Source organism: Hydra viridissima, unplaced genomic scaffold (assembly GCF_058129835.1).
Source record: "Hydra viridissima isolate aposymbiotic clone 2 unplaced genomic scaffold, HvirCarnegie_v1 scaffold_7, whole genome shotgun sequence".
Taxonomy (NCBI): Eukaryota; Metazoa; Cnidaria; class Hydrozoa; order Anthoathecata; family Hydridae; genus Hydra; species Hydra viridissima.
Genome location: NW_028324306.1, coordinates 18,420,426 through 18,428,659, shown reverse-complemented (window position 1 = coordinate 18,428,659; position 8,234 = coordinate 18,420,426).

Below are 8,234 nucleotides of genomic sequence, written 5' to 3'. Positions count from 1 at the left end.
TTTGGGGTGCTGATTCTAAATATGTCATCAGTTTTGCCAGATTGGCTCAAGTTTTTGAGATTTTTTGTGAAATGTGTAAAAAAAATGACGTAATTTGCTACACGCGCTATAACTTTATTGATATTGTCATGATACAATAAATTTAACAAAGTAAATGTTGATTTTAGTTTATTTTAACTAGTTTTAGAAAGTAATCTTCAAAAATGAACAAGACATGAAAGATAGGAGACATTTAATTGCTGGAAAAGCGCTTTTTATATGATTTTCTTCTATGTGAGCTATTCGGGCAGTCACGCTGTAGATTCCAGCAGTAATCAGCTATCATATGTCTATCCCATCTGCTTTGGTACCTTTCCTCCATCATCATAATATCCTGATGAAATCTCTCCCCTGTTTCTTCGCTAAAATCTCCAAGGTTTTCTGGAAATCTGTCCAAGTGACTGTGAAGATAATGCAATTTAATGCTCATGTGTACACCCAGATTTCTAAATCTCAATAGCATGTTTTGTACCAGTTCTTCATAATTGTCTGCCTTTTTATTTCCCAAGAAGTTCTTCACTACCAACACAAAACTACACCATGCAGCAGCTTCAATGTCATTCATTTCCTTAGGAAAATTTGAATCTTTAATGAGTTTCCGAATTTGAGGAAAATCAAAGATTCCTGCATTCAATTTTTCGCTACTAAGACCAGGGAAAGATCTGCAGATGTACATGAAGCAATTACCATCTTTGTTTAATGCCTTTACGAACTGCTACATTAATCCTAACTTTATGTGAAGTGGTGGTAGAATGATTTTTTCCCTGTCCACCAAAGGTTCGTTTACTATGTTTGATGCTCCTACTGTCAAGGTGTCCCCTTGAGACCAATTCAGTTTCTCCCAGTGCTGATGTTTTGCTCTACTATCCCACATGCAGATGAAGCAAGGATACTTTGTGTATCCACTTTGCTGTCCAAGTAAAAAGTTGACCATTTTTAAATCAACACATATCAGCCACAAATGTTCAGGGTAGCACAGTTTCTCCAAGACCATTTTGACATTTTTGTATTGTTCTGCAAGTTTAGTTGAGTGAGCTACTGGAAGAGATGCACACTGATTGCCATTGTTCAACAAAACACATTTCAAACTACTTTTAGAACTATCTATGAAAAGCCTCCAGTCTTCAGGATGATATACTTGTAAACTAGGCTTGGTCGGGAAAGGCGTGCGATCGCACTCTAATCTTGACCACGCATACAATATTTAGTTACGACAACTTGCCCACGGCTTCATATACTTTTTGAAATGTTCTCAAAACATCTTAAGAGCGGTGGCCAAGTTGTCGCAAATAAATATTTTATGCGTGGTCAAGATTAGAGTGCGATCGCACGCCTTTCCCGATCAAGTCTGTTGTAAACCCATTTGCAGCATCAGGCCAGGAATATCCGTACAATATACAAGTAGGTCATCTTCACAGAAAAATTAAAGAAGTGCTTCTTCTCTGGTCCTGTAAGATGTAATTTTAGTTCCAGGCGTCAGACAATTTTTTTCACTTAGCCTTGAAGCTAAAAGTTCAGATGCACTTTTTGAGAGGTTGAGGTCTCTTGTTAGATCGTTGAGCTCTCCTTGGGTAAATTGCGTAGGTGTTCTGAAACTTCCTTCATACTCTGGTTCACTTCCAGAACTAATGCTTAGCTCCATACCCTGCATTTCATCATCATTAGGTGGGGGAAGGTCAGGTAACATGGTAAACATAGGTACAGGCACATCTTTACAATAAGGGACAGGCCTTGTTGCAGATTCCATGCTAGGATACTCCCATTTTTGTTTCTTATGCTTACTGAATCCTTGCACTTGCAGTGCACAGAAATAACAGTCATCATGATGATTTTTTTGCTCTCTCCACACCATTGGAACACCAAATTTGAAGCTTTTTCTTTGTCCTTTGCTTCATTTTCGTAATAATTCGATACACGCTTTGCACACTATAAGTGGTGCCCAAGACTTGTCTTGGTCCCCAAGCATAACCCCAAAATAGGCCAAATACACTTTTTTTATGAAGTCTGTTATGTTTCTTCTATGTTTTTGCAGTGTATATTCACCACAAATGTAACAGAATGAGTCTGGATCGTTAAGACAACTTCTTCTTGATGAATTCATGCTTTTCACTGGAAAACAGACAACAACATAAAGTTAGTGCAAAAATCAAGCTATGAACAAACTTTTAGAACACTAATTAACAAAAAACCATATTGAGAACTGCTCAGTTCAAGTACTAATCCCAAGAAATTAATGAGATAATGTGTCGCATTTACCAACAAGTGCTATAAATAAGATACCAAAAATATCAAAAACTTGAGCCAATCTGGCAAAACTGATAGCATATTCAGAATCAGCACACCAAAAATACCCCAAATTCATTAAAATATTTTAGACACCAGTAAATTTTTTTTTTGTTGTTGGCCTGTGTAATTAACAAAATACCACGTGACCAGTTTTACAAAACATGAATATTCAGCTCGTGTTACAGAGCTGAATAAAAACGTTTTTGAATTCGACGAGAAATACTGAATTTAACAGCATTATTCATTCAAAAATGCTTCCAAAAGGTTCGGAAAAAGAAATACGATGGCGTTACATTTCTTTAATCAGTTTTTATTTTTTTACTATTATTCTAGTATTTTTTATTATCATTTCTTTCCTCTATCTCAATAGAAAAAACAAAGTCTTGTTTACAAGAAGTTAAAGTCAAAGTTAAAGTCGTTTGTTTACAAGAAGTTAAAGTTTTATGGGTGTTTTTAGAAATACTTTGGTAAGCTTTCGGTAAGTTTTTATTATATTAAGGTTAAATGCCATGCATGTTCAAGCTACTCGAAGACTCAAAATATTTCATGATACCCCTAATCAATCTTCTGACAGCTTTTTTATGATGCTTTCGAAAGCTGATAAAAATAAAATCTAAAAATTTTTATTATTTTAACATAGCTATTTGATGCTCTTATTTATTCATTTTAAAGATATTATAAGGACCAGATTAAAGATCAGATTCAAGAGAGATTTTATCGCTTTAACCAGAAATGATTTTTTGGTAAACAAAACTACTAGAAGCTGCGGTATTTTAGGCAAGAAGCAGTTCGTTTTTAAAATTATATGTGGAAAAGAGTATTTGAAAAAATTTCATTTCTTCACGTTAACTTTAATCAATAAAACGTCAAAAAAATCTTTATGGTTATGATAATTCTAATGGCTTCCATTGTTAGCTTTATTTTGAAGAATATTTTTCATCCGTTGTGTTTTTATGTGTGTTGTCGTGTTTTAGAAATGAAGCAGTTTTAGGAATTCCGTCCTGAAATAACGATGCAAAAACTATTTTTCATTTTTTGTTGTTTGCAATCAACTATTACGTAAAATCTGTTATTACTGAACAATGTGATATATATATGATGAATGCATTTTACAAATATGTTCGAAGCGAATCATATTCATCTTCAAAGAATCATTAAACACAATAAAGTTTTACTGGTCAATAAATTTTTTTATTTTCAAAATTTGCCAATATTATTTTTAAATATGTTTATCAATACTAGCTCTTGCAAAAATGCACCTTTCGTTTTGATCAACATGCGGTCGGAATTAGGCAAAAATGACTACTTCATCTTTCCAAAGTTTAGTAGATCAGCTTGTTGTTTAAGAAACATTTTCGCTAAAAATATTTCACAAAAAATTTACATTGTAATAAATTACATTGACAATTTACAGTACAGGTCCTTCATCAAAGATAATGAAAGGATCTATTAACAGTTCGTAAGTTCTTGATGTCACCAACTAAAACAAACGCTTCATGACATTTTGAAATATCGATGCCATTACGAAGACCGCTAAGATGGTCAACAATCGCTATGCCATTCTGCTACGCTTTGTTTGATTTTATTTAGGGAGAAGTTTCCTTGATCTGTGAGTAATGTCATAAAGTTTCTCTTTCAAGATTGCGTATATAAACCATGAAAGTCCGTGATGCGATCAGAAAGCTGTTCTATAGCGAAGGAACAACTCCATTACCAACAGGAATTTGTTTGATTTTGTTTATTTTTAATTTAAGTGCCTTTTTATATAAAAATTTTACCTTTGCTAAAGATAAGTTAACTTGTCACTTAGTTTGAAATTGAAATTTTTCGTTCCCTTAAGATAAATCGTAAAAGTTCGTTTTTATTTCGAACGCCAGTATTTCGAACATTTAAAAAAAGTTTATGCATGGTGTAGTTAACTTCAGACTACTCGATTTCTGTTAGAATAGAATTAAATTTTTTTTAAGTTAAAACAAATGACGTAAAGTTTTTATGAATAAGAATGAATACCAAGTTTTTATGAATAAGATTGATTGCCAAGTTTCAATTGCCTTCATATATCCAATAACAACTTTAAATTCATTAGGCCTTCTTAAATCATTCTCAATGTGAACTAAAGAGGCAGTCAGGGTTTATGTCTTAGGACTCAAACCAAATCTTTTTTTTAAAAGTAAAACTCATATAGTTTAAGAAAAAAGTCCTTCTGAAATCAAAATGTATTTCCTTACTATTTATCTTTGCTATAAATGATATCTATAACAGTAGGAAAAGTTCTTAAGTTGCCGCTGGTTTTCAAAATGTATAATTTTTAGTACTGGAAACTATAGTTAGTAGTTTTAAATTGCGGACAGATGTCTTATGACTTCATTAGTATCAAGTAATTCTCTTAACTAAAAATGAGTTATGCAATTTGCTTTTGCTAAAAAAAGTACGCTGAAATATCAGTCTTCTTAAATAATAAAAACAGAGAAGAACAAAGTCAGCTGTTTCTCTTTCATGGATATCCAATTTATCCAACAAATGGTAGCCAACAAATGGTAGTTGTTTATTCTGTTAGTCTTAAAAAGTGAGACACTCCTCGTGGTGAATGATGAGCTGAAGTAACCCTAGGTTTATTTAGTGATTCTCAAATTCCCATTTTCATCTTTTTTTATATTTTTAAATACATTTGAATAATATCAAATATCATAACTTTGACTTTTTTTCCAATTATCAGCTTAAAATGTTACATATAATATAGGGGAACCTGTTGTACCTCTGACCACTTTTTGTTTCCGGGCGTTTTTTTGCTCGACGGTTGAATCAATTTATACCATTCAAAGTTTATGTTATTCTCTTATATTTTGCGCAAAAATTATACTTTTGACTTTTTTCTCATTCAACCAATAAGTATCATTTTTGAGCGTTTTTAAAAAAGTACTCAAATAGTCAATGGTACAACATGTACGTTGTACCTTTGACCGAGGTGTTGTTCCTTTGACCGTAATGTTATTAATAAGTTCTTATGAATTATTTGGACTTTTAATAAGTAATCATGGCATATTACAGCTTTGCTATATGTTATAAAGAAATTTCTAGCCAACCACATGTCAATAAAAGCTTATATAAAACCATTTTGTAAGAAATTAAAGACATAGCCGCAGCAAGTTATAACCAAAAAACATTTTTTGATGGTCTAAAGTAAAATTTTGTTTCTTGTCACTTTTATATTACAATTTCAAGTAAAACGTTTTGTTGTAATTCAATTTATTAATTTTGCTTTGAAAAATAACTACTAACTGCAGCATTACATAAGTCTCCCTTAGTTTGGATTTTTTGATAGATTTTGTTTTGTATCTAGTCTTGTACAAAGGGCCATTCATTGTCCTTGTACTTAGGGCCGTGTTTTAAAGTAACATCTACGGTCATAATCCTTATGATTTTGCTTTTTTGTTTTTTTTGTAGTAAATAAAAGAAAATGACATCAATTATCAGTACTATTTCGATTTAGTCACATTTTTTCAGTTGGATGCTATTTACATGGGACGGTTAGGGTTAAGATTGGAAACTTCAAATGTGATTGAATTGTACAAAACGTTTTTAATTAAGTTGTTGCTATCTTTTAGATCATTTAAGAGCAAAAATATATTTCTATAACTTGCTATACTAGCTGGTGGCCTAGGTACAATTAGAAATGAACTCATTGTACCTAAGTTTACCGATTTTAAAACCCTTTTACTTGGCGGAGTTTTATATTTTAAGTAATTATGTCGATATCAATAGGAAGTAATTTGTATGATATGATCATACAAAAAATCTGGCCCTAAGTAGATTAATATCCCCTAAATAGGTTTTTAACTTAGAAACCTCTTAAAACCCAACCAAAACTATTTTTAGTTGTCAGATTCATTTAGATTTGACCATAATGCTTTTTAGAGGAAATCTTTTAATGCAGACAATGAAAAATATAAAATTAAAATAAATTATATTAAAAAACATTACTGTACAGTAAAAGATGCCAGATCAACATCAAACATAAAATACTGGCGTCTAGATGATCCATGACCAACACTTGGTGATGGAACTTTCATTATAATATCTTCAAGTTCTACATCATAAATATTGTCATCTTCTCGTATAAATTTATTGTCTCCTGATTTCTTAAGATACTTAACTTTGTAAACTAAACCAACAACTTAAATAACTTCTGCCACATAATGTCTAGAGAATTTCTTTTCACTTAACTTGACAAGTAAGAAACTTCCTGAAACAATTTCACTATTTTCTGATTCTTTGTCAAGTATATTTATTCCAAAATCAATTTCATCAAAACTTTCATTATTTAAACTTGTGTCAGAATGTTGATTAAAAATAATCTGTTTTGCCATGAATTTTATTTGTCTTGAAAAAGGTTTTTGACATTGTTCATTATTAGATTTTGAATGTAAAATAACTTTCATTTTAGGTGTATCAGTTAAAATGCGTGATTTTCCCTTACGCCTTTTTGAAATAGCTGCCTTTCTTAATTTGGCTTTTGGGTGAGGTCGCATTATTTCAGGTGAAACAATTTCCAATGTTGATGGTAAATTGCCAGGAGTGGTTTCAACCTCATTGCTATCATTAGAAATGCAAGTTTCAGTATCCACTATTGGCCTATCAGTAACAGTTGCAGCTAAGAAGTCAATATCAGTAAAAATATTTTCATTAAAGGAAAAAAACCCAGTACATTTAAAACTGTTAACAATATTATTCGGTACAAAAGCATGAGGATAAGCTTGACCAACAAGGTAAGATATATCATAAATTGTAACTGGTTTACCAGCATTTCCTGGTGATATCATCCAATTATTCATGGCATTATTATAAAATATTTTAAATGGACCAAAAACACCACGATCAAGGGGTTGCATTTTGTGGGTTGTGTGAGGATGAAATGTCATTAAAATTATGCCTGATCTTTTAGCTAATTCAATAATAGAAATGTTAACATAACTTTCATGGTTATCCATTAATAAAAGAACTGGTTTTTCTACCGAAGGTCGTACATTACTAATAAAATGCTCAAGAAATTGCAGAAAAATGACTTTATTTGACCATCCAGACTTATTAGCTGCTCCTACACTTCCAGGAGGAGCACCATTCAACATGTAGTCCTTAAATTTTGCACGCGGAAATACAAGTAATGGTGGAATGCTACTTCCAGTAGCATTAATGGCTGCAATCATTGTTACATTATTGCCTCGTTCTGCACTAGTCATACTTCCTATTTGCTTTTTGCCCTTTGGGGCTAGGATTTTTGGTGGTACATGAACTGTGGTAATTCCTGTTTCATCGCAATTCCAAATGTTTGAAGGCTCAAAATGATAACATTCTAAAACATTTCTATAATTTTTAAACACAATTCTTACAGTTTCTTTATTGAATGCAGAAGATCTACCAAGACTTGTTGGCTGCGGTTTACGTAGGGATAACTTATCATTATATCTTTTCCGAAAATCTTGTAGCCATTGTTCACCAGCACATTTATTCTTTATCCATGAAGTTTCAATTTTTTTATGGTTTGCTAAAGCATACTCATATGCAAAGAATCTGATTTGCTTTAATGTAAGCCCATAATGCATATTTGCAGCATCTGCCAAGTATTTTACCAAAATTAATTCTTCTTTTGTTGAGAATACTTTTTTTGGTTTCTTATGTGAATACGAATACTGGGTTCTTCCAGATTTTTTAAACTGCTTTAACTGATATATCAAAGTTGATTTTTTAATGTTGCAATGTCTTGCTGCTTTACTTAGACTCATTTTTTGTTGAAGAACAAAATTCACTGCATCAAACATATCCTTCTCGCAAATCTTCTTACGAAAAACACCAACCTTACTCCTTGGCATTTTAAGATTAAAACATATTAACAGAAATGATTATATATTTAT